Genomic DNA, 26,867 nt, shown 5'->3' with positions numbered 1-26,867 from the left:
GAACTTACAGAGCCCGGAATGAAATACCCTTATCTTGAAAGTCAGTTTCCTGTTATTTTAGATTAAATTGAATATTTAGGTTTTAGAAATACTTTTCAAAAAAAAAAACTGCAACATAAGGTGGAGCAGAAACTTCCTAGCAACTGAGCAGTGCATTTTGGGGATTTCACACCATTATTAAAATTTCCACTTAGGAGTCAGACATACAGGGTTTTTTTTTTAATACAATGAAAACAATATTCTGATAAGCTTGGTTGCTAAATTTTTTCAATTCACTGATAGGAAGTGAATTTGTAAATATCGCCCTCACCTATGTGGCTCAGTTGGTTGGGCATCATCAGCAAAACTAAAGACCGCCGGTTTGATTCTAGGTCAAGGCATGTGCCTGGGTTGAGAGTTCAGTCCTCAGGTGAGTATGTGTGGCAACGGATAGATCTTTCTCACCCATATCAATAGCTCTCTTGCTCTCTTTCTGCCTCCCTTCCCCTCTCTCTAAATATAAATAAATAAATAAATTTGTAAATATCACTGATGTGTCTGTTATTTATTGGGCTGGCCAAAGTGTTCATTTAGTTTTTTCCACAACATAAAAGACACATTTCTCATTTTCACCAATAATTTATTGGTTTGAATATTTTGAGTGTGTCAGGTATCTCCCACATGGTGTTACATCAATTGTTCTCCGTTAATGTCTCAATTTAATTGCTATTAACTTCCACTAGTCTACCAGACTGTGGGGCATCATCCAGTGATGATATTCTGCACAAAACTTAAAGCACTTTCAATGCATTCAATCAGTCACAGCACCTTCTTCATTGTGCAGACTTCTGCACAAGTCTTTCTTTGCATTTCAGTAATGATTTTACCTTTTTAAAAATAATAAAGCAGAATATGCCAAATTTGTTGCATATTTTCTTCCATCTTTATTCTTTAAATGGTTACACAAAAATTTACAAATTTTGATTTTTTTAGTGCACGTTGATATGACAGCTTTCAAAATACAATCTAAAAAATTGTTTCTTTTTTTAAGATTTTATTTATTTATCTTTAGAGGGGACGGGAAGGAGAGAAGGAGAGAAATATCAAGTTGTGGTTGCCTCCCTTGTGTCCCCTGCTAGGACTGACCCGCAACCCAGACACGTGCCCTGACTGGGAATCGAACCGCGATCCTTTGGTTCACAAGCCTGCACTCAATCCACTGAGCTACACCAGCCAGGGCACAGGCTGACAGGGACCAGAGGGGAGAGGGGAGAGAATCACAGGGGAAAAGAGGAAGGACTCACGTGAACAAGTATAAAGGACACGTGGAGGATAACTAAGGGGGGGGCGGAAATGGGAGGGAGGGGGAAGCACTGGGGAGAGGCAGGGTTGGGAATATAAGACAGAAAACTACTTGAACAAGAATTAAATTTAAAAAAATTGTTTCAAATGAAGTTAAAGACAACTAAGCACTACTGGAGCCAGTTTATGGGAGGAAAATAAACTTTTTAGCCAATCCAGTGTAAACATTTATTAGTGTTATATGTAGTATGTGATTGTCTGCCATCATTGAGAAATATTCATTTATAATTGTATTGATATATAACTATAATGGCTATTCAACCCTTATATATAAGCTTTTCGCAGTATAAATTATTATGTGTACAAGCTATAAAATCTCAAAGTTCATAAAAAAATAGGACTTAAAATCATTTGGCCCTCCCACCAAGAGAAAACCACCATCTACTTTTTTATGTGTATCTTTCTAAAGAATGTCAATTCATAAATATGTATTTATGTGTAGCTGTATATATACAAATATATATATTTTTACACAGGGAATAACAATTACATCATCATAATTTCCATTCTTATACAACCATATATTTTGGACTACTTTTTCAACAAAAATAGATCTATTTCATTTATGTAAAGAGTACACAAGCCCTGGCTGGTGTAGCTCAGTGGATTGAGCACAGGCCTGTGAACCACAGGATCGAGGTTCGATTCCCAGTGAGGGCACATGCGTGGGTTGCATGCCAGTTCCCTGCAGGCCAACTCCCAGCAGGGGATGCACAAAAGGCAACCATACATTGATGTTTCTCTCCCTCTCTCCTTTCCCCTCTAAAGATACATAAATAAATAAAATCTTAAAAAATAAATAAAATCTTTTAATAAAAGAGTACATAATATTCTGGTAAGAAACATGCTCACCATTAATGAGTATTTTACTTGTATAGTATTTTGTAAAATGATTTTGCCATTACAAATCATACTGCAATAAACTTTCTTGTAATACATATTTAATCTGTGTATGAGATAAATTTCAAAGCCACTTCTTGATCCTATTAACCTTTAACGTGTTGGACTACAATGCAGAGTACTATATAAAGAAAAGCACTCTGTAATTATACAGCCCTCTCTGGTTCATTAACATATCTCTAAATCCCCAACATTTAATCAGGATGAAGTTAATAAAGCAAACATGTCTTAGAAAAATATGAATGAAAAAACTTGAAAAAAGTAAAACCTTAGAATTACTTCATTAAAAACTCAATTAGCAACTGATTAACCTGTAATTAAGATATTTTATCAGGAATTAGTTTAACTGAATCGGGGGTGCATTCTTTATCGATATAAACAAAACAACAAAAGAGTATGTGTGTGAACTGTGAGAGAACCAACATTAAAAGGTACCACGGTTGAATTGTTCCTTTGTTTCTTATTTTGTTGTTGTAGCTTTGGTAAGACTATCCTGCAATTAAGGTTCCCAGCAGTAATATAAAGTAACAGTTAGTTCAGAATACAACCACAGCTTAATCAAAATGTCACTTTAGTCTGTCACTGGTTACACCTCAAAAAGCTTACGGTTACCTCAATGAAGTGAGTCTTTATAGAACTTTGTAGATTTTGTGTGGACTCACACAGTGAGAGTGAATGCTCCACTCAAATCGAAAAACACAGTGAAGAAAGTGCTATTTTTGTACCCCTTAATATATTCTACCATTGCTGATAGCCTCCCAGTTCAACACTTTTCCTCTCTGCAGAGTCATCCAAAGAGGTTGGAAGTAATAAGATATTACATTATGGTATGCCTTCCTTGCTCACAATTATGAACAATTTATTTTGGTTTTAATTAAACAATAGCAATCATACTTCCACAAAAGAACTAACAGCAGAAAAACTAACCAGTCATTAAAATTCCAGTCCACACTGATGGACAAATGTGCAATGTCTTGGACTGTGTGTACAAGATTAAATATTCTGAAGTATGCTTACATAGTAAAATACATGGATTCTGTGCTACCCATAGTGAAGGGACAGACAGAAGTTACTTCAGATTCTGGAGAGGTGAAGTTCAAGATATTTGACATCAAAATATATGTAATGGGTAGAGGCTATTTCCTTATTGGTAATTCGGTAACTTATAGTTGCACATGTGATTAATTAAACTAGTTACATTGCACTAGAGGAAACAGGAACAATAGCTTACCACACCACTTTACTTTCTGTGGTGGCTGCCACCAACTTGCTCCCAATAAAGAAAGCAGGGTTGTGATTTCACCATAATTAGTCCGTAAATTTTAGAGTACCATGACTGAAAATTGTCTACAAAAGGAAGTTTCTATCTCTACTATATTGGAGTAAGCTAAAATGAAGGTATATATCCATATTTTAAACATGCATGCCTTAAGAAGCCTGCAAAGTGCAATTAAAATACAATAGAAATATGAGTACATATTGCCTACAGTTATCAATTAAGGCTAGAGTTGGAGCTATATTATTTTTAAAATCTTGTCACCAGTTTGATAATAAAGGCACTGAAAATTGATCATTAAGCACTCAACATAGGTTGCATACAGCAGTAACTAAGTGTATTACGGAGCTCCCTAAAAAACCATTATGTTTGATTACTTTTCTGATGTTTCATGTAACAGGAACTAAAACACACAGAAATTCTTCAAAATACTCACAGGTATTAATTTTAGCTGTTTTATTTGTCCAGTGGAAGTTTCTTTATTTGATGACTGTAAGAATGCTATGGTCCTGAGGGAACAATGAGCCTTTAGGTGGAGAGGAGGCCGAGCCGTAACAGCTGTAATAGCTGAACCTGTGCTGGAGGCCAGGCTCTTAAACTGACCCAGCTCACCCCACGTGAAATCGTTATAAATAATGGTCTATTTGTGTTAAAGCTGAGCTCATTATTATCACTTATATTATAATATTAAAAGTATATTCTAGTAGGAAGTTAGAAAAGAAGTTGATAACAAAATACAGGCTTATTCTTATCAAAAAATGAGTATGACTTCAATAAATGGGTGCATCCTAATGGAGAATGTTATACTGGAGAAGAGTGAAACAATAGAAAAAAACAGTGAAAAAGCTACAGCAATCATTCTGGCATTTGCATGATCTCTGTGGTACAAACAAAAAAAGAGAAAGCTATCTTAGACCTTTTAAAATTTATCTTTAAATTCAGTTATTATCATTTTATCTTTTATATTTTGCTACATTTTCCTTTCCCTTTTTTAATTTATATTTTATTGATTGTGCTGTTTCAGTTGTCCTGATTTTTCCCCTTTTGTCCCCCTCCAGCCAGCACCCCCAACTCCCACAGGCAATCCCCTCACCACTGTCCATGTCCATGGGTCATGTGTGTAAGTTCTTCAGCTACTCCATTTCCTCTACTGTACTTTACACCGCCATGGCTATTCTGTAATGACCTATTTGTACTTCCTAATCCCCTCACCTCTTCATCCATTCCCCCACACCCCTCTCCCACCAGGCAATCATCACAATGCTCTCCGTATCCACGACTCTGTCTCTGTTCTTGTTTGCTTAGTTTGTTTTTTAGATTCAATTGTAGATAGATTTGTACTTTTTGCCATTTTATTGTTTATTGCTTTGATCTTCTTTTTCTTAAATAAGTCCCTTTAACATTTCATAATAATAGTTTGGTGACGATGAACTCCTTTAGTTTCTTCTTGTCTGGGAAGCTCTTTATCTGCCCTTCAATTCTAAATCATATCTTTGCTGGGTAGAGCAATCTTGGCTACTTTCCATAACTTTGAATACTTCTTGCCAATCCCTTCTAGCCTACAAAGTTTCTTTTCAGAAATCAGGTGACAGTCTTATGGGGACTCCCCTGTAGGTAACCAACTACTTCTCTCTTGCTGTTTTTAAGATTCTCTCTCTTTAACCTCTGGAATTTTAATAATGATGTGTCTTGGAGTGGCCTGTTTGCACCCATCTTGTTTGGGACTCTCTGTACTTCCTGGACTTGCATGTCTATTTCCTTAGCCAAATTGAGGAAGTTTTCTTTCATTATTTTTTTCAAATAGAGTTCCGATTTCTTGCCCTTTCTCTTCTCAATCTGGTGCCCCTGTGATGAAAATGTTGGACCTCTTCAAGTTGTCCCAGAGGCTCCCTACACTGTCCTCATTTTTTGGGGGGGATTATGTTTTCTTCTTGTTCTGATTGGCTGTTTTTGTTTCCTTATATTCCATATCATTGATTTGATTCCTGGCTTCATCCACTCTACTGCTGTTTCCCTGTGAATTGTTCTTTATTTCAATTAGTGTATCCTTAGTTTCTGACTGGGTCTTTGTTTATTCTGCTTTTGTCCTCACTAAATTCCTTGACTATCTTTATGACCAGTGTTTCAAACACTGCATCTGATTGCATATTTCTAGTTCATTTATCTCTTTTTCTGGAGTTTTTGATCTGTTCTTTCATTTGGGCCATGTTTCTTTGTCTACTCATTTTGGCAACCCCCCTGTGTTTGTTTCTATGTGTTAGGAAGAGCTGCTTTAACTCCATTTCTTGCTAGTGTTGCCTAACATATTAGGTGTCCTGTAGGGTCCAATGGCACAGCCTCCCCTGTCACCCTAGCTGGGTACTGGAGGTGTGCCCTTTTTGTGGGCTGAGTACACCCTCCTCTTGTACTTAAGTCTTAGTTGTTGTTGGCAAGTCAATGGGGGGGATTTACCCAGCTCAGTCAGCTGCAAGGATTGGCTGTGGCCACTAACCACCAACCTCCACCCTCCTTGGAGGATCAGCTGTGCAGGGGCAAAGTGGCCTTGCTGTGTTGTGGTCTGTAGCTGTCCACTGGGGGCATTGGCCCTGGGGTTTCCTGGGAGGTGCAGGTCAAGGTCAGCCCTACCTGTGTTTTGCCTGAGGCCACCCTGCCTGAGCTATAAAGTAATCTGAGATGGCTGATATTTGTGCTGGGCTGGAGATTCCCAGGCAAAGCCAATCTGTGAATCTAGGCTGGCTGCTGCTAGTGCCAGGCCTGGGATTCACTGAGGCCAGCTATCTCTTGTTTGATAGGATTTAGGAAGCTGTGAAGCATGAGCCAAGACCCGCCATTCATATGGAAAAACAGCTTGGGTGAGTTGGAGTTTCTGGGGATCTCCAAGGTGGGTCAAAGAATCTTAGCCAGACTGACAGAGTCTCAAATATGGCACCAGCTTGCCAGCTCTCTGCAGGGAGGATTTAGAAAAGGGAAATGGCCCCTGCCCACCTTCATGCCAGACACTTCAGTTTCTCCCTGTATATCATGGGTGCCTTTAAAGCTGCCATCCCAGTACTGGAGCTCAGAGGGAGTGGGTATGCGTAGGTGAGTCCATGTGTGGGTTCCTTAGGGTTGCACTGCTTGGAGACCCAGCAATTTCTTCCTCTGACTTAGTCCCCTCTGGTTTTTGCAGCCAGAAGTTGTGGAGACTTATCTTCCTGGCACTGGGATGCTGGCCTAGGGGGGCCTGATGTGAAGCTGGGGCTCCTGGCTCCTGAGATTTCCCTCCTGAATTATCATCCACTACGTATGGGTGTGGGACCAGCCTTTTCTGCATCTGCACCCCTCCTACCAGTCTGGATAGATGTAGTTTCTTTCATTCCGTACTTGTCAGACTTCTATTCAACTTGATTTCTGATGGTTCTGAGTGATGGATATTCTATATTGCAGTTGTAATTTTGATGTGGTTTTGTGAAGAGGTGAGGTTTGTGTCACTAGATTTTATTTTCAAGTGACGAGAAAATGATCTTCCACACCATTTAGGCTGAAATTTATTCACTCTTTTTTAAGTGTGATAATTACAAACAGTATAACATGTACTCTCTATATAAAGATTTTATTTTTGAAAAAACAAATACACCTATGTAGATGTTTATATTTGCACATGTATGTATGTGTACACACATACACATACAATACACATACGTATACAGGCATACCTCAGAAAGATTGTGCATTTGGTTCCAGAACACAGCAATAAAGTGAATATTGCAATAAAGTGAGCCACATGAAATTTTTGGTTTCCCAGTTCATATAAAAGTTATGCTTAAGTTATACTATAGTCTATTAAACGTGAAATAGCATTATGTTAAAAAATGTCCATACCTTAATTAAAAATGCTTTATTGCTAACAAATGCTAACAATCATCAAAGCCTTCAGTAAATCACAACCTCTTTTGGTAGAGGGTCTTGCTTTGAACTTGCAAGAAATATAAAAGATGGTATTAGTGAAGCTCATAAAGTGAAGCACAATAAAGTGAGACGTGCCTGTATATATAAACAGTGTCTTACTGTTCTACTACAGTGTGAAGATTAATAAAGAAAAGCCTCATTTAATTTGGAGTTGGAAGGGCCTCTCAAGTTCTAACACACACTCCAGAAAGGAAGTGGCGGTACTCTCCATACCCAACAGGAAATGTTTCTGTACTCCATTACTCCAACAGGAAGAACAAGGATCTTCCCCTGGCCTAGCAACCTCTCAACCAATGAAAAGCCACTAACTTCCAACTCCCAGTTTCCTGCAAAGGCCCCATCGTTTACAAAAACTTCTCTGAACTCCTCCTCTCCTTTATAAAGCAACATCCCTCTCCTTTGTTTTCTGGACTTGCAGGTGGCTAGCCATTGGAACGAATGTCCTGAATTGCATTTCTTTATTGTCATTGAATAAACCCATTTTCCTAGACAAATATCTGGTTATCTATTTGTTTAAGGTCAATGATGGTAAGGTGATAACTTCTCAATATAAACAGATATACTTTGTAGCTAAATTATATTAGATCTACTCATTTCAAGTATTTTATGGTAAGACTATGGCTGGACTACTTTTTATCTGTTTAAGAAGTCTTTAAGCAGTGAAAGGATGCAGAATTTACCATCCCAAAATAGGCCTTTTTGGCTTAAGAATTACTTTCAGCTGATTATTTTAAAGAGAATTTCCATTTGTAAGGATGTTTTCCTCTCTGTACTAGGAAGAGGAGAACTAAATGTCTAGAAACTCCACAATGGAGAGACATTTAAATCTGTATAAACTACCAGATTTAGGTGCTTTGTTTGATTACTCCCATAATTCCTCCCCCACTCTCTGCCCTCCAACATCTTCTTTTGTCTTTAGCTGAAGATAGTATTTACTGGGGGGACCAACAAAACCCAAGATTTACTTATAAAAAATTGTGTATTTACTCTTACATGCTTAACTTTAATCATCTTCAAAGTACTCTCCATTTAATTCAATAGATCTATTGAGATGTTTTTTCTACTGCTCAAAACAGTTTTTAAACTTGTTGATTTGGGTGCTAAATTTAGTGCTTCTTTCATTTTTGTTTTGCTTCTTCCACGTGGGCAAAACATTTTCCTTTGAGGATTTTTTTTTTTCATCTGGGGAAACAACAAAAAAAAGCTGCTTGAGGAGAGATTGAGTGAATAGGGAGAGTGAAGAGTGGGGTCGTGCCCTTTTCGGTCAAAAACTGAACACTCAGCACAGTGTGGGGGGTGCATTTGTAAATCACCCATCAAAAAATGTGCAAAGCATTAAAAAGAGTCTCCAAAAAATTCACTGAAGCCCAGTGCAGCCTCTTACAATGACAGTAGCTGGTGCACTGACACAGATGGGTTCCTAGAACGCTCACCTAGCGGGGGAAGCCTGTAGCGCAAGGGACCTGCCCTCCGGAAGATAACTCTGATTTTCTTTGTGTCCTCCCTGGTAAGGTGAAGTCTTGGGCCATTTGGGAGAGTTATTCAGTTTTCCTGGGCATCTTCCATATATACAGGGGACACATACATTATTAAGCTTCTGTTTGTCTTTTCTTTGTTATTGTGTTCTTTTATCACAAGGGTGGGGATCTCAGCAAAAAAACTAGACAAGGTAGAAAGAAAATTATTTTCTTCCTCTACAACAGGAAACCCTGATTATCAAGGAAAATATTAAAATTTTCCTGAAGCTATATAGGTTTTATAATTCTACATGGAGAACTAGAGAGTGACTTTTCATGGAAAATAACTCTGAAAGAGAAAAAGGAGATGAAATGGAAAGAGGGCAGGATGAAGGAAGAGATAAATAAATCAAAGAGTTGTTTGACTCTCCCTAACCAAGTTCCATCTTCAGAAGTGTTAAAAGAACACCAAATGACTAGCATTGAAAAGAACCAGTGGAAGACCTTTGTCCAGACCCTCAGGAAGCAGTTCGCCCCTCCCCCACCCTCTCCTTTCCTCCTCCCTCTTTGTCTTTGTGTTTTGCCTTCTGCCTTTGGCTTTATTGGTGTGATCCTGTGAAACCGAGGTGATCTACCCTCCCACATCTGAAAACAACAATTAGCAGAGAGAAAGACAGCTGAAAGTTGGATCCCAATTTTTCAATTACTTCAACCCTGAATCAAGCTATACCTGAAGATAGGCCTGCTTTATGTTATCAGCTGTGTGAACCGAGAAAGTCCTTCATGCTTGAGCCAATTTGGGTTGGGTTTTGCACCGACCGATAAATGAGTCCTAAGTGACACAACCCTGTTTTCCAGGCTTAACGCAAGTTGTTGAAACCAAAAGCCAGATGGTACAAGTTGCTGTAATGCAACCTGAACTCAAACAAGTGTAGGCCCGCCATATCACGGCATTCGTCTTTTAACCATTATTCAACTGCAGGTCTCAACTCCTCCTTGGACTGCTCTGTAATCAATATACGATTTCAACTTACAATGGTAAATTGTATCTTTAAATTGTTATTGGTAGTACCAATTCAGCAAGAAGGAATAGTAACTCCGTTTAAACTCAGCTCACTCACCTGGGTTTTCCCCATCCAAGAAGTGCCGAATCTCACGAAATCTATGATCCCATCCGGGAAATTTTTGTAATATGAGCTTTGAATCAGTTTGAAAGATTCGATACTTCCCGTTCCCAATATGGATTGTCCTTTTTAGAGAGAATAGGTGGACAGACGGGGTAGGCAAAATCTTTCCAATGACACTACAAACATTGCTTTGTTGTCCAAGGGCTTCTTTTATATATATTTCACAACTAATGATTTTTATTTTTTTCCCATGGAGTCCCCAAATGTTCAAATGTTAAAATTATAATGTAAACACGGATACATAGAAAGTGACTATAGAAAACGCAACATTTCTATTACTTATAAACATAGACTTTAGTGTTGTCTAGTCCATTCCAAAACCTGTATTTGTCAACGAATGTACACGTCCATATTCAAACAACACCTCCTGAACATACATGTGTGTACCAAGCATGATTTCACTAAAATTCCCTGTTTTCCCTTAAAATGGCTTTAGAATCTGTTTTCTTCCTTTAGCATAGGTAATTTAGAAACAATTATTTATTCCACATTTTCAACTGTAATACTGTAGACATCTCCTAAGACTGAAGAAATGATTTCCCCACATACATTGAAAAAATATGGTCATGCCCTGGCTGGTGTAGCTCAGTGTATTGAGCGCGGGCCTGCAAACCAGAGGATCGCGGTTCGATTCCCAGTCAGGGCACATGCTTGGGTTGCAGACTGGTTCCCTGCAGGCCAACTCCCAGCAGGGGATGCACGAAAGGCAACCATACATTGATGTTTCTCTCCCTCTCCTTCCCCTCTAAAGATAAATAAATAAAATATTTTAAAAAAATATGGTCATTAATTATACAAATCAATTCATCCATTAATTTTGATCCCAATAAAACAGTCATGTACTCATATAGGTACTTAGATAAATATTTTAGTTTTCAAATTAAAAAAATATTCAGAGAAGTACTAGAACTATTAAAGAGATTACCATGAATTTTAAAAAAAGACCTCTTGGCCCAAATTAGTTCCAAGAACTATAAAATCAATTTTTCCAGACAGAAATAAAAGAAAGTTACTCATTTTCTCCAGAATTTGATGAACATATAATGTAATATATAAAGCAAATTTACCATAAAGCTAATGTTAGACTTATAACCCCTTTCCAAGGCATTTTACCTAACTTATGCATTTTTAATTTTCTTCAAAAGCTCCATCCAAGTGTATAATTTTAAAACTCTAAACAAGTTGGATTGATACTACCTATTAGATAATTTTTTTAAATAATGATTATCTTCAGTTTTCCTAATCATTTTCTAAAGGCCGTGCATTATTTGAGATGTTTCTTTTAAAATATTACTTCAGATAGTTTACCTATATTTAGTTATTCTAGATCCTAAATTAAAGTAATACCTTTCTTTCCCAATGAATGTGGGGGAAAAAAAGCATTGCCCTGATATTGTCTTAGAAGATTTCTCCAATCTTGGGGCCTCCACAGAGTAAAGTAAAAAGTGATTTTCAAGCTGACATCTACTTAGACCAATCATTACATTCTGATATATAAAATATAAGGATATATATTTTGCTTGTGCTGTTTAAACATTCTATTATTTGCCAGTCACTGTGTGAAGTGCTGAGAAGCATTATTTCACTTATGCCTTATAACAGACCATTGAGACATCAACATTAGCTTTATTTTTCAGATGAGAAAATTGATATTTTTCACGCTAAGAAAATTAATGTTAATGTATATTGCAGCATGCAGCAGTTGGAATGTATACTTGGTTATTTTGGAATTCACTAGTAAAACCTTCAAATGACTAGCACAATATATCTTACTTATATTAAATATAAGTAAGGTAAAATATAAATATAAACTCTAAATAATAAACTTTAAATATAAACTCTAAATCTGCATTATGAGAAGCCAGAAAAAAAGTAAATAAAATACTTCATTTTCAATATATTTCAGACAGACTTTCAAATTCATAAAAATAATCTTAGTAGATAATGTTTAGGTGACTGTGATATGCACTCCCATGTAACCCCTCAAAAATGTATTTCTTTACTAAAAGTACTGAATTTGATTGTATTTATTTTGTAATTATGCATTTTTTCAAATAAATAGTAATCAGAATGTTAGAAAAATATTATAATTGTACTATTCCATGGTCCACATCCTACACCTTATTATACCTATAACAGTATGCCAAATTCCTGTAGAGTAATTTGATACATAAATGAGACATTATTAAATAAAGCAAGGTATGCAGGAAGTCCCAGAGTAAACTAATTGTGCAATCTAGATTTAATATACAAAAGAAATGAATAGTAAATATGAGCCACTGAAACATAATTACTTGAAGAAATCTTGAAGAAATAACTGAATATCACTCTGAACTAAATAAGCCAAGCCCAAATGCAACTTGGAAAAACAAACAAATTCTTCCTTGGGTTTTAGGTGAATAACATGATCCCTTGAATACGAGAATAACTTTTTCAGGGAAGCTTCTATAATGCAGTAAGTGGACAGAGAAGAAAACAGGCGAATCAAAATTACATTCAGATATATTAGGACATATCTTAGGAGAAAGCATTTTGAGGAAATTGGAGACATTTGAGGAATTAGCAAATACTCCCAAAGGTTTAAGAAAATAATACATTCTTCTTCAAAAACCCATGTATCCATGGATGTACAGGCAGCATGTCTAAATACAATAAATATTTAACTTATATTTGACGTAAATATTTTAAAATGGAGGCAGGGTTGTCTTCCAAAATAGGCACAGTGAGTGGCTATGTCCTGTTACCCAAGAGGGATATCTCATTTATTTATTCCTACCTTATAAATTAATGGCCTGAAATAGCAACTATTTTATATCTTCATGATTTGTGGGTCATTAATTTAAGGTGGTTCTTCTGCTGGTCCAATCTGGGGTCACCCATGTGACCATAATTACACAGGAAGCTCAACTGTGTCTGAATAGTATCAGGCGGCCTCATGGGCACGCCCTGCCATTGGTGCAGGTTGTCAGCTAGGCCACTGTCTCCAGCAGCAAAAACTGGGCTTCTTCACATGACATTAACGTTTTCCAGGAGGGCAAGAGCAGAGGATATGTGGTCTCGGATTAGATGTTATACCACATGACTCTTGTCACACCTACTGTTCAAAGCAAGGAGAAAGCCCGCCCTGATTCAAGGAGAAGGGAGACAGATACCTACTCTTGATGAGAAGCCATGCAACGAATCTGTGGGCATTTTGAATGTCCCAGTGGAGGTAAGAAAGTAAATAACAGCTGGTAACACATCACATGGATTAATCTAGAAGAGATCTGTTCTGGCAAAGATATGTCTAGAATTAGCCCTGAGATTTTGGCTGTCAGGCCTCTCTGTCATTAAGGTAATAGCAGAGAAATCTGAAATAGGAGTGACCAAATGAGTTTTTATTTGCCTTTTTTTCTGGCCTTGTCCCAAAGGGAGGAGGTGACTGCGGGTAAAGCCTGAAACTCTCAGTAGGGACTGCAACATCAGCCGCATAAACCCCACGGTAAAGGGGGTGGGAGGGGAGTGGAATGAGGAGCCCAGTCAGATAAATGCAAATGTTTTAATGATAATGGGTTCTCCAAGTTCCATCCAATCGTACCCTTCAAAGAGTTCTCTGATCCTTGAGCACTAGGAAAAGTGCTCAAGCGAACATTTATTTATTAATCACCTAAGACATATCAGCCAGTTGACAATGGCTTGAAAGCCCCTTCTGTGGATGAGAATTGGTAATTAGAGTAAATCATCCAACATCACACAGTCTAGCTTAGAAAAACAAAACAAAAAAAACAAGAACAAAACAAAACAACCAAAAGCCAGTATATTCTTATATTCCAGAATCAGGCTTCAACACTTCCTTCTCATAAAGCTATAGAATCCTCCAATGGATAACAATGAAGTCTTTCATAAACTTCTAAATAAAAAACCAGGAATTCATAAAGTACCACAAAGAGGAAAGAAATTAAGAATGAGGTACATATTCAGGGGATGGCCATCCACTTCGAAGGAGGTTAAAAACACATTTGAAATAATCAACAAAAAACAGCCATAAGGCATAGGAAAAGGGGGAGATCTAAGTATAGTTTAGTCGTCATAGCATCTTTTTTAGAATCAGAAAATTTGGATTTGAATTTTAGCCCTATCATCTATTAGTCAGATAATCATGGACAAGTAAATTAACTGCCCTCGGCACCAACTTGTTCCTCTAAAAATATTGATAAGCGTGCCTGAGCTATACAGTTATTCCATGGATTAGAGGAAGTGAAAACCATCAGGGCCTGCCCAGCACAGGATGCATTTTCAGGAAATGAAGAAGATCCTGCTGCTGCTGACCCTCATCTACTCTATATCATTCAGTTAACGCTTATCAGCATCTCCAGTGCTTTCCCCATAAAGTACGTGGTGGAAAACTCCCATGCTTTTTCCTCAGTGGAAGGGATCATAGAACTTCATTCATCCTCAGGCTCTTACTTTCACAAGCTATCTAACGATCTTGTTATTTTGTTAATAAGTTCCCATTAGTGAGTTAAAAAGGAAAACAGGCCCACTAAAAAAAATTAAGTAAGACAGAACAAGGATAAATCAAAGAAAACTCATACATAGAAGATAGATGGGGAAAAAAAGTGGGGGGAAATTTGGTTTCAGTACAAACTGTCTTACACATGTCACGGGCTGGTTCCTGGGAGCATTTTGTAATCACTAACGTACAATAAAGACCTGAAGTCACTAAAAGAATAACTATGTTTAGAATTAGCGTGTCAATTTTAGTAATGTAGCACTTATATTAAAAGTAAAATTAAAAAAACAACCTTTTAAACATAATGACTAAAAAGAATAATAGTCAGGATTATGAAGAATGTTGATAACTAAAAAACTCAGTCTGCAAGTATACCCTATAAAGGGAGTTTTATTGTCATTTCCTTCTGTGTTCAAATTATCTTCCCCCTTGTGAGTAACGAGGCAATCTCATATGGAGGCTGGAGAAGCTGCTAAGAGTGTTATTGTCAATTTTATTCAAAAGTGCAGGACATAACAGAAACTAAGTAACATCTAGCCTTAAGAGTAAATTAAAAGGCAAAGATGTGAGAATGTTATCAAGCCTGACCGAGGCCTACGGTTGCCCTTCTGAAAGAATACCTGTTCATAGCTGCGGCTTCCTCAGAGTGGCATCTAAGCCTTTTGGCATTTGTGCCTCAAAGGAAAAATGGTGAGCAGAATCTCAGCATGCATTAAATTCTGAATAAATGTTTATTAAAGGAATCAAAGAAAAGGCCTGAGTCATTATTATCTAGATCAGAGAGCCCATGAGGCAGCCACCCCATCACCTTAGGATGAGGTAAAATCCACTAATCTTACCTTGTTCTATTTCATTTTCATATTTCTTAGGAACATTATTACAATTTATGTTAGTTTTCTTTTAATATTGAGTAGAAAAGATTTAAGTAATTTCATCATATGAGCAAATCATGCTGTAAATACTGAGAAAGTAGCCACAGATAGGAACTTCAAGGAGATTCATTTGATGTGAATCCCAAGAAGAATTTATCTGTTAAGATGGACTCTCCATGGTCAACCAAAAGCCCAAGTTTTATGAATAATAAGAGTCTAGCAGTGATTTGCTGGCAGGGGTTCCACCCATATACCAGGAAGAACCTCAGACTGAACTCTCAGCTTCCTGCAATATGCCTCACTTGTTTACAATGTTTGAGTCGACCATTGCAGGAAAACACTCATTTTGTTTTTATACCAACAGACTGAAACCTTCCCTGTCCGATCAAAACTGCACATTTGAGAAACTTCATTTACATACAATGAAACTAATTGAGAACCTGGGCAGGAATTTCTGCTATAAAAGATGACCTCCCTAATTTAGGTTGTTACCTGAATCTGTGTCTCCTGGGCTGTATGCCCTTTTTAACCAAATAAATGCCTTTTATTCCCTATTATAGTCTAAAATTATTTTTGATTTACACAATAACTTTACTAGTGTTTAGACTCAGAATGGAAAATATCCTTAATCTTGTCACCAAGCTTGGGTTGATGAGTTGTAGCATCCCAGAGGCATGTTAAGGACTCCAAGGTCTTGTCCAGTCTTGGACAGTAAATAGTAATTGATTAAGTGGTAATATTGACATGACTGCAGATGGAGAGTTACAGCATGTACCTGCTTCCTCTGTGGCGAAAACAAGGAAATAATGACCCCGCTCACCTCTACACTAGTCATCCCATGAAGTTTGTTGGAACGGGCACCACACCTCAGTGAAAAGTGAGGCAAAAACCTGAAGTCCATCTAGAAGAGAGTATAGATGAAGACAATATAGCTAAAATTGATTGCATGTAAAAGATAATAAGGGTTTGAAATCATGACCACTTTGGATCCAGAGTTATGTTAATCAAAGGCAGAGCAATTATTGGCTGGTGATCTCAAGTAACTCAGTTTAAATATCTGAGATATAACACTGGAGATTAGACTTATTGTGTGCCCCTCTTTCCATATTGAAATTAATTATAAGCCACAGGATGCCAGATTTTAGGTTCAACACCAAAAAGAAACTTTACAATATACCTACTCAAAAATGGAATATTCTGTTCTAGGTGGAGTGATTTTAGAATCACTGAAGGTAACTAAAGCTTTGTCTGGATGACCAGTTGTCAGGAATGCTTTAGAGAAAAATTTAAAGTGAATATATATCAGAATAACACCAACGTCTCACAGTACCATACCCAACAAGGATTAAAATGAATTTAAAATATACTGTCTTGGGTAAGTCTTGCTCTCTCCAGTGTACCAGAGGTTATAGAGCCTACAACTCCTTAAACCTAGTCAGGTTTCCAGCTTTACACCTTCCGCTTCGTGTCTAAAGCTACTGGACAACGTGACCTCAGATCTGGCTTTAGCATTCCTCGGAACTCTGAGAGTCTATATCCCTCCAAGGATAGACCTTTAAGTCATCCATTTACTAGATTCTCTAGTTTCTCCCTTTACGTTCCTGATAGCTAATGCTGAGACGATGATGATGATGATAATGATGGTAGCTAAGTTTCTTCTACTATTAGCTTCATTTTTGAGGTGAAAACACTAAGTCTCAGAGAGTTCATTAGACTTGCTCAAGGTTCTACAGCCCTGAGACACAAGTCTGTGAAATTCCCAAGTTTGAGCTTCTAACCACCGCACACATCATCCTCCAAAACACACAATTGCGATTTCCTCTTTTCTTCTTTCTCTCCTACCAAAAACAACAAAATATCAACATAGAATTAAATGTATCAGTTACTTTCAAGCTCATGCATTTGTTTATATCTTTCATGTCACTAAGAAAATAAATTCCTCCAGGTCAGAATCCAATGTCTCCTTATATGTTGTTAAAGTTCCTGTCATTAGAACAATCAATATGTGGCAAGTGCCCTCCATAATTCCTATAAATCACCCCAAATTTTCCAAGTCTAGGTAGGCACATTTCTACTACATGAGGCATTTCGAACTGAAGTATCTGTAAATATCAGTGGCATGACAACCTCTGTCCATGTGGAACGAAGCATCCAGGCCACTCAGTGCTGTGTCCAGTGTTGCCACATAAACTGCACACATTTTGATGTTGCTATGCAAATGCCTTAGCAGTGATAAAAACGAGTGCACATACATCATTTCACAACCTATTTTTTTACACCGTGGAGAAAATGATAGAAATAATTAATTACTGAGTAATATACTGCAGCCTGTACTTCTAAAAAAATAAAGAAAGTTAGTTCTTGTGGTGACAGAGTTGACATGTTTTCACTAGGAAATCACTGTTAAGGCAAACATCCTGTAACTTTGGAAGTTACACTACTGAGATTCATGAAAAACCTCCTTTAAGACAGGAAATGAGAAGCCAACATGGAGAATGGAATCCAAGGAGCAACTGGAGTGTGTCCTTTAGGGCTCTTTATCATTTCCTCAAAAGAAACAGTCAAGGCAGAGTGAAAATGTGTGTGTGGTAACTTAAACCATGCAGTTCTGGCTTCTATCCCTGGTAAAATATACTGCTTCTAATTGAGTGTATATATTGATCTAATTAGTGGTTTCTTTCATTCTTTTACTGCAAATTAAGAAATTGTTCCCAGAGTTGGGGGAAACATTCTATAACTTTCTGTATTTTATTATTGTATTTCTTTTAGAGCCTTTTTCTTATAAAATCTAAAATAGATCCATTATTCAATGGCAATTCTACAACTGTTCTTCACCATGATTCTAAGAACACCAATTTCAATATATTTCATTGGAAGGTTTTTTTAAAGCAATGAACTACATGGATGCTGCCACAAAGAAAAGAAGACGTGAGATTTAGGATTAAATGGATTTTTTCTATTAGAAATATACTTTTCAAGGAAGACTCAAATTACTCGAATGGCATTTTCCTCCCAATGTGACCAAGTTTGTAACTTTAGAGTCAAAAACAATTTATGAGAAATCTTACAAAAATAGTTTGTAATTTGAATAATGAAGCCTGTTCATATGGGTTACTTGGTATCAGTAAAATGATAGTGCATATATGTAACCATGAAACTCCAGTGTAATATTCTACTACAGGTTAACTACCTTAATTATTAATATTAAATTATGTCATAGTTCAGTAAATAGCACTCTATCAATCAGAATAGTGTCTCTCAGAAAACTGATATAAAAGCTTAAATATAGCATTAACTATCCTATCTCTGAATTAAATTCTTATGTTTTTTATTTTTTATACTTACATAAAATTTAGGTTTTTATAATTACATACAATTTATGTCGATGGAATATAATAAAAATGGTTCACCTCTAACCAGAAGAGCTTCAATACTTATAAACATAATATTTCTTAATTTCACCATGAACACACCATGTAATGGACAAATTATCCTGCCTTAGCCTTTAAATAGTCCTCAGTGATTAAAGGATGCCACAGGAATAAAAATGTGGGCTGTAGAAACATAATGCATAGTCTTACTCTCCAGATTTACTGAACAAGGCAAAGCTACGCACATGTGTCAAAGGAATGATTTAGCAAAATTCTCTGTTAGTCATATATTCCATGAGGTCACAATAACATCTATTTAAAAGCTTAAATGTATATCTTTATTCTTCAGTGAAACTCAAAAGTTCGAACAGATTACATTAAACACAAAACTCTGAAAGTAATGCCCATATATATTATATTTCTGGATAAACAGGAAATAGAAATCACTGAAATTAGTTGATAGATTCACCTTTTAAGCATTTGGAAAGTTTCAAGTAGCCTTTTTCCTCTAACTCCAAAATTGGCCCAAAAAGCTTATGACAAATATCTATTTATTATAAATATAACTTGAAATAGCAGAGTAGTTATGGGCTACTATGGAGTAGTTTCATGTAGAAGCAGGGACATTGTTAGGTATCTGCACATATCTCACCCCAATCACATAACAACACAGCAACAGTATCAGCAGAAAGCAAGATTCTAATTTCACCAGCTAGTAAACTCAGCAAAACTAAGAAGCCAAAAGTGCTTCCAGCAGCAGGAGGAAACAGAACACTGGTTTAAATGAGCCAAGGGAACTAATGGTCATTAATGAAAAGATAAAGGGCAGATATAACATATGATGGCCATTTAAACAACAGTGCCCTAACAAGGTACTGCTTCCACACTAAGACTACATTTAATGACAAGAGGAGACAAAATTAACAGAAGAGGGGGTAAGGAAGGGTGGGGCAATTTTCCCTCAAGTAATCACAGCTGTTGCTATCCCCTCTTGAGAAAAAGGAAAGAAAATCACCTCTGGCTGGTATCTGTCAGGTACAGCTTGATAACCCCCCCCACAAAACACACAAGCACAGCAATCTCATGTTTCATAAATGAGGGGGGTGTGTGTTCATATATGTATACATCACATGATTGAGGGAGGAAAAGATGTTTCTGAAGCACAAAAAACTGCAGACGAGTGTTGCTCAAGGTCATTCCTTTCTGGAAAAAGAAAGGGGGAAAATGACTGAGAAATGGTCTAGGGATAGGAGTCCCGTGACAACTTCTTTTCACCTGCATATATGCTCACATCTGTTCCTATGGGTGTCCTGGCGTTATTATTCTGTCCCTCTTAATCGTGACATAAGAGGGCTCACGAGGAAGGAAGATTTTGCTAGGAAATTTCCTGTCAATACCTGACAGTTTTAACCCATTAATGAGCTAGACCACCTCTGAGTACAATGCTTGACAAACACTGTGGACCCAGTTACAAACTGGTTTGCACACTTCTGTGTCTCCATACGAGGGAGAAGAACAAGGGCAGAAACGGCCATTTGTTGAAAGAACTTCTATACGTGAAACTCAATTCTCGCAGATCTTTTTGGTGAGGGCATTTCACCTAACCCCCTGAAGATGGGGGTAGCAGGACAAGACTTAAACTGCAAAACACTGAATCGTCACTGAGAAAAGGCCAAAAAAGAAAGAAAAGAGAAAAGGAAGTGAAATGAGGAGGGAGATAGAGAAAACATTATTTTCCCAACTACTTATATTCTCCACCAGCACTCCTTGTTTCTCGGGCACCCTTTAAACAGGTATGCCCTATTTGTTAGCAAATATTACCCATGATATAGTTTTTGTTGTGATAATTATCCGGAGAAATTTGGGGGACAAAGATGTGTCCTTGCCAGATTTTTACAATGCACAGATCAGATTTTTTTGTCTACGATTTTCTGAGTGACAGGAGAAACATCAGTAAATTCACTAAAAGAGAAAAAAATAAAAAATTCTCACCTAGTTTTTTCCTAATCCACGGCTATTTTAATTCCGGGCAGTCAGTAGTACCCCTTTCTTTTTGAAGCTTCAGAAGGTAGAGTGGGGACCTGGTTTTCTGTTAAAGCTTAGTTACCCTGTATATCCGTTTTTTGGTTCTCCCTAGAGTTTGAAGTTACAGTGCAAATCTGTCTTTGGAGTAGCCCTATCTTCTTCATGTTTACGGGGCATGGGGTAAAGGAGGTGGTGTGGTTGTCTTTTCACTGGTCTTCCAACTGAGAGTAAAGGCGAAGTATAAATGAGCTGACTGAACCCAGGAGAGCAAGAGGAAAGAAGAAAGGGACAGATGGAAATCTAGGAAAGGCGCACATATTTTCAGGTTTTGAATCCTGAGAAATCCTACACTATTTGAATATCAAGGGCTTTGGGCAGCAAGCTTTTCTTTTATGTTCTTGAATATTTATTTGTAAGTGTCGGGGGAAGCTGCAGGCCCAGAACATTACTGACTTCCACGCATCTCCCTTTACCTCCTTTCCCTGATAACCAGGGGGCCACCTCAGCCACGACGCGCCTGTGGTCTGCCAGGGGGCCCGCTGAGCTCCGCCAGCCCCGCCCCAACAAAGTGTCAACGAGGGCCTGGCAGCTGCAGTGGAGAAGCCCAGCCCCCAAGCCCGCTGCAAACGTGGCCTTGTAGCACCACCAGCCTGCGAGGGCTGCAGTAGCAGCCGAAATCAGACTCCAGAGGAGTCAGGCACACCAAGGAGAGCAGCAAGATAGTGGCCAGCTTGCAGTTTGAAAATGCCATCATACTGCTATCTACCGAAACACAGCGAGAGGAGAAATAGCAGGCAGCACCCTTACACTTCGCTAAGCAGATTCAGCAGAGAGAAAACCTGGGAGCAGTTCCAGCCAGTATCTTAAGAGCAAGGCACCCTGTGCTGGGCCTGGCCAAACCCTCCCCTGGGTGCAGCCATCAGGCGGCTCTGGATGGCGGGAGACAAGCGAGCACTCCTCAGCTGAATTATTCAGACCACCTTCACTATGGAATAAAACATTGATGAGACCACTTTGGAAGTGCTCTCTCTTGTTAATCCTAATGCCCTCCAGAAGGGAGTGAATTTTTCTGTAGGGGACATAGAGGTGATTGGAAAAAGAAATGAGAAATAAGGTGTGACTGTGAGGGGCTTTGGAAGTTCACAAAATTTGTTCTGCCTCAGCCTGCCATGGGAATCTCCATTTTAACGTGAGACCGAATATGTTAATTTGGCAGTCACAAATCCACCCCCTCCTCGTAGATCAAGAATTTTCAAAAATACATATTATTTTTAAAAAAACTGCACACAAGCCCCTCTCCACAACTGAGAAACAACTGTGTTGTTTCACAGTTGTGGAGGATGCTTGGGTGTTGGTTATGGTTTTAGCCTGGCTCCTCTAGATATACAAATACTTCTTTAGTGGATCTATTTAGCTACATAAAAGCAAACCCTCACAGTTAAACCCATACCTCAACACACACACACACACACACACACACACACACACACACCCATGACAATGAATTCCCTTCCATGCAAAGCAAGTTCAAAAAAAAACTCCATTTGGGATTGAAGTCTCCAGATGTGCAATTTACAACTACTAAAGAATCTGGCAAGCTCAGCTACAATAAGGAAAAGAAAACAACCTGGCACCAGAGGTAAGGAAAGGTCCAAAATGATCCTTGCCTGAAAGGACGGGTGGAAACCGAACACCCTCTTGCACTCCACAATCTGGGGAGGGTTGGACACCAAATGGTCCGTGACAACCATAACCTGAAGGAAATAGGGGATTTTAATCTCTGGCATCTTTAGATAGGTTCAACATACCTCACTTTCCAAAAGCATCAGTTAGGGTGGAGCGTATCCATATTCCCTTAGCTTTCACTGCTAGATTAAGTGCTCAGGTATATATTTATATTCCACCTACTAGAATTATATTGCAACATCACAGAACGCCCTTGGATACTCAGCTCTTAATGATTTTCAAAACATTAATAAGTAAAGTAGCCTGCAATGCAGATAAGACACTAGAAACAAGATCATGAAACTGGGTGAGGCGGTACTCGTTTGCTTGTTACCTGGTGCCTCTGAAGGAAAAGACGGTCGTAGGAGGACTTTCTGCCCGCAGGTACAATCCCGGCAAGGTGGCTCCAGGTGGCTCTCACAGTCTTAAGCGGGTCTGGCTCCTCACTTCGCTGCCCTTGGCCATAGCTCAGCACCTGCATCCTAGGGAGTCCGAGAGGCGGCTTCTGCCACTGCCGCCGCTTCCTGCAGGTCGCGCTGGGTGGGGAATCCGTGGAGATCGCCCCATGAAACCCGCGTTTCTGCGCCCGGGGAACGGGCAGAGACAGGGCGGCCGCACGCGCACACTCAAGCACACACACACACTCGCACCAAGGCGCGCGCGCACTTGCATTCACATTCACACTTGCACACGCACATCCAGCACAACACGGGGAGGGGGCAACAAGGAAGGGACTGGTCCTTCTCAGGATCCGCTGGGATGCCCACCGGACCACAGGCAGCAAACGAAGTGGTCTGGCATAGCCGGTAGATCACGTTTCTTTCAAGTTCTCCTCCAACCCAAATTCAAGTAATTCAAAGAGCTGGTGACATTTCAATGGGGAGGAGAGAGCCACCGAGAAAAGGCTGAGGAAGAGTCAGTTTTGTTAAGCAGTTTTAAAAGCAATCCTTTTTACCTTGTTTGTGCAGAAACCAGCACAAGCTCGAAGGTCTGAACTTTTGGCCTCAAATGATGTGCACCGAAATGTAAATATCCTTCTCGCCAAGACAGGAAGGTCTGGATGCACAGCAAAAAGACGGCTTCAGGACCCTCTGCTGACCTTGTAATGTACCTGAAAGCAGGTTAATGTTGGCGCTGTCCAAGCCTGTGGGTAAAGTGATCCACACACATGGGTTTACACCCAGGCAGCGGCTCCGAATCCAGCCGGAAATAGGGGTTTGAGCGTCCTCCGCCCTCTTCGAGAACCTATGCACGGAGGGGCACCGCCGAGTTAATGCATTTGCTTCTGGGCAGTTGGATAAAAGACAGTCCAACGCACCAGATGGGTGCGCGCGTACACGCACACACACACAAACATATTGCTGGAGAGCAGCTTATTTTAAAAATGCCAAGATGACTTTGAAATGAAGAAGAGATCTCCAGAATTATTCCGGTAAAGGGAAAGGCCAGCGGCAAGGTTATGGAAATCTTCCCTGGTCTTTCATTGTTCCTTTCGCGTGTGCGTGCGTGCGTGTGTGTGTGTGTGTTTCCAGAAAATTTCGTTTGTCTGCCCCGGCCCCGTCCAGTTACTCTTTTTTCTCCTGCTATAAACCAATCGAGCAAAATGGATTATGTGGGTAGGTTGTGCTCAAAGCCCAGATCGCCAGAAAGTAAGGAATCCTAAGGTAATAGCCAGTTGCGAAACCCTTCACATCTCGAGGTAAGAAGGAAAAACACGAGCAACGCATGCACACTCGCGCGCACGCACACACAGAGTCCTGGATTCGGGCCGCTCGCACACGCTCACCACCTCCCTGCCCGCCACTGCACACAGCGCCGCGCCCGATGCACGCGGCACCGGTGGGAGTCCCTGGCTCAGGCACTGGGCTGTCAGCTCAGTCCCGGCGGCAGCCCGGGCCGGGGTGGGTCCGGATCTCTGGCTCTGCGCCTCGGCGAGTTCCGGTAACAGCTACCGCCCAGTCCAGAGAAATTGAGCCCTGAGCTGCAGCATGGAGGCGGTGGCGGGCGCGTGGCCGTGGGCCGGGCCCTCACCACAGTGACTGGAGCTGCAGCGCGGCCCAGGCACTGGGAGTCAGGCAAGACCTGCGCCGGGGCAGCCGCACCATCCTTGCCCCTAGAACCCGGGGATGTTCAGAGCGATTTACCCCTGCATTTCGTAGAGGGCCAGCGCAGCTCCGGCGCAAGCCTTGGCTAGGAGGTGCGGGGGCGTTGCAGACAGGGGGGAAGGGAGAAGACGCAAAACCTGGAGCAAGAAGGCGAACTTCCAGGAGGTTCCCAGCCTCTTCCAAGGGGGTGCTTGCTGACCTCTCACTGTCCAATGGTTACGGTATAAAGGGATTGGCACCAGGGCAGTCAGCCACTGATGGCGGTGGGGAAAAGCCATTAGTTATAACACGCCGGAAAAATCTGAGATTGAGGGCTGCTGACTTGAGATCCTAGTCACCTGCAACTGGCTTCCAATGTCCCTTTAGTCGTATACCAGATAGTAGGTTTGCTTACAAATAAGTTGAAAGTGGAAGCTAAAAAATAACCTTTGTATGTGTGAATCAACAGAGTTCAGCTTCAGACAGTACGAATGCTGCAATTGGCCACATTTTAGTATATTAAGGGCAGAGAGCAAACCCAATAGCCATCATAGGCCAGGCCTGACCATTAAGGTCACTGGGACAGGAAACAGGTCTGAACCAGAAAAGAGAAGGGGGGTGGGGAGATGGCTACACAAGGCCCCACCCGGAGGGGTCAGCTTTTTCTGCGTCTGCCACAACTCTCCAGGATTCTAGTCTCACTCCCTTCAGCCGGAAAAGCGCTTCCTGGGAATCCCGAGAGAAATCTCGCTCTTCCTTTCTGCTGCAGCCAGAAACCCTTTCACTAACCGACGCGCGTGGTCTTCGTTCCCAGAGAGCACTCCTTTCGGTTCCCATTCCGCCCGAATGCCGGACACCAGCCTGAATCCAAAGAGAACGGGAAAGTTGGGGGTTCCAGAGGAAAGCTGGCTAATGAAGGCCTCTTCCCTGCCGACTTGGTAAAGCCACGTGCTAGCGGTCTCCTTGGACTGGGCGCCCTCACATTTTGCTACCAGTAGGGCTCTCCCGGCTTTAGGTGTGTTCTGCACACCCACGAGCTCACCCAAGTGTTTACACGTGCAACCACCCGTAAGCAGGAGCCACACACAGTCGCCTCCTTCGGGAAGAAACCCGAGCCGAGTGGCGCTACTTCTCATATCTCTTTCCACTGGGCTGTTTCTCCTCTATGCCCGCTGGGCTCCGGGTCCAATCCCGGGTTCAGGAATCCCCAAAACCCTCCTGGGTGCATCGTTCGGAAGAAGCGTGGCTCTGGGGCTGCAGTTGCCACCGCACCTCTTCGCTCCAAGGAAACGGAGGCCCGGCGTCCAGGGCCCTCAGTGGAGCCGAGTTCGAGATCTGGAGGGTCAAATTCGCGCAGCCGGGGGGCTGTGCGGTGATGCCTAACAAAAATGAACCAAAGGGACAAGCTGCAGTCCTGGGGAGAATACAACCACCAGCGATGTCCCTGTGGCTTTAAGTCTGCCGAAATGATAACGTGCTTTCCGTTAAGTCCAGGGTAAGAACCTGCAGCGAACTGAGTCCGGGGCTCCCGGAGGAACCTGGAGCGAGAGGGCTTCCATCTGCTCTGCGTTGCGCTTGAAACTTAGCGGCTCTGGGACTTCACTGGAGGGCAGCGGAGTTGCACCAGCTCGGACTGGCAGACGCGAGAGAGCACTTCCAAATACTTTAGGACGCGGGGGTGACTCCTTTTTTCTTCAGGATTGTCCCACTTTCCCCCTTCTCCGCTAGGCTGATAGGAATGACTAAAGTCATCAGGAGATAAAGGGTTGCGGTTCCCCTGGGAACCAAAGTATAGAGAGGTGCTTAATGAGAAACCCAAAGACCTTGCCTGGCTGGACTAAGTAACTTTTCTTCTTTGTTTTACTTTACTTCCCCCACCCAGTGCCTGGATGGAGTTGAGGAGGGGGACAGACATTGAGCAGGTTCCGTTGTAAGAAGCTCAGAGTTGGGAACAGAGCAAAGTTCCACGATCTTTCTGGACCTGTGTTGTTTGCTTAAGAAGGATGAAACCCAAGGCTCCTTACTGGAGAGGGCAATAACGTGTAACTTCTAAGAGTTCTTTTATGTTGCAAGCCACACTACGTTCATAAAAACATGCTTTCTTCGTTGTTTAGCCTCCCTATACATTATTAATTATAGTAGTTGAAAGTGTTTTCCTCTGCTTTCACATTTCATCTGATCTCTAGAAA

General features: G+C 40.3%; 1 protein-coding gene across 3 annotated transcripts in view; it reads right to left on the bottom strand.

Annotated features, from left to right (window-relative positions):
- LRFN5 (leucine rich repeat and fibronectin type III domain containing 5) overlaps window positions 1-25,632 on the bottom strand; it is a 291,016-nt gene extending 265,384 nt beyond the window's left edge. For all 3 annotated transcript variants that reach the window (XM_037060676.1, XM_037060677.1, XM_037060675.1), the window contains exon 1: window positions 22,929-25,632. The gene's annotated coding sequence lies outside the window, so the exon portion shown is untranslated. The remainder of the gene's footprint in view (window positions 1-22,928) is intronic.
- Between the last annotated feature and the right edge of the window lie 1,235 nt (window positions 25,633-26,867).

Source organism: Sturnira hondurensis, unplaced genomic scaffold, assembly GCF_014824575.4.
Source record: "Sturnira hondurensis isolate 20B ecotype Veracruz unplaced genomic scaffold, ASM1482457v3 Scaffold0012346, whole genome shotgun sequence".
Lineage (NCBI taxonomy): Eukaryota > Metazoa > Chordata > Mammalia > Chiroptera > Phyllostomidae > Sturnira > Sturnira hondurensis.
Note: the sequence above shows the minus strand (reverse complement) of the source record. Positions and strands in the feature narration are given on the sequence as shown.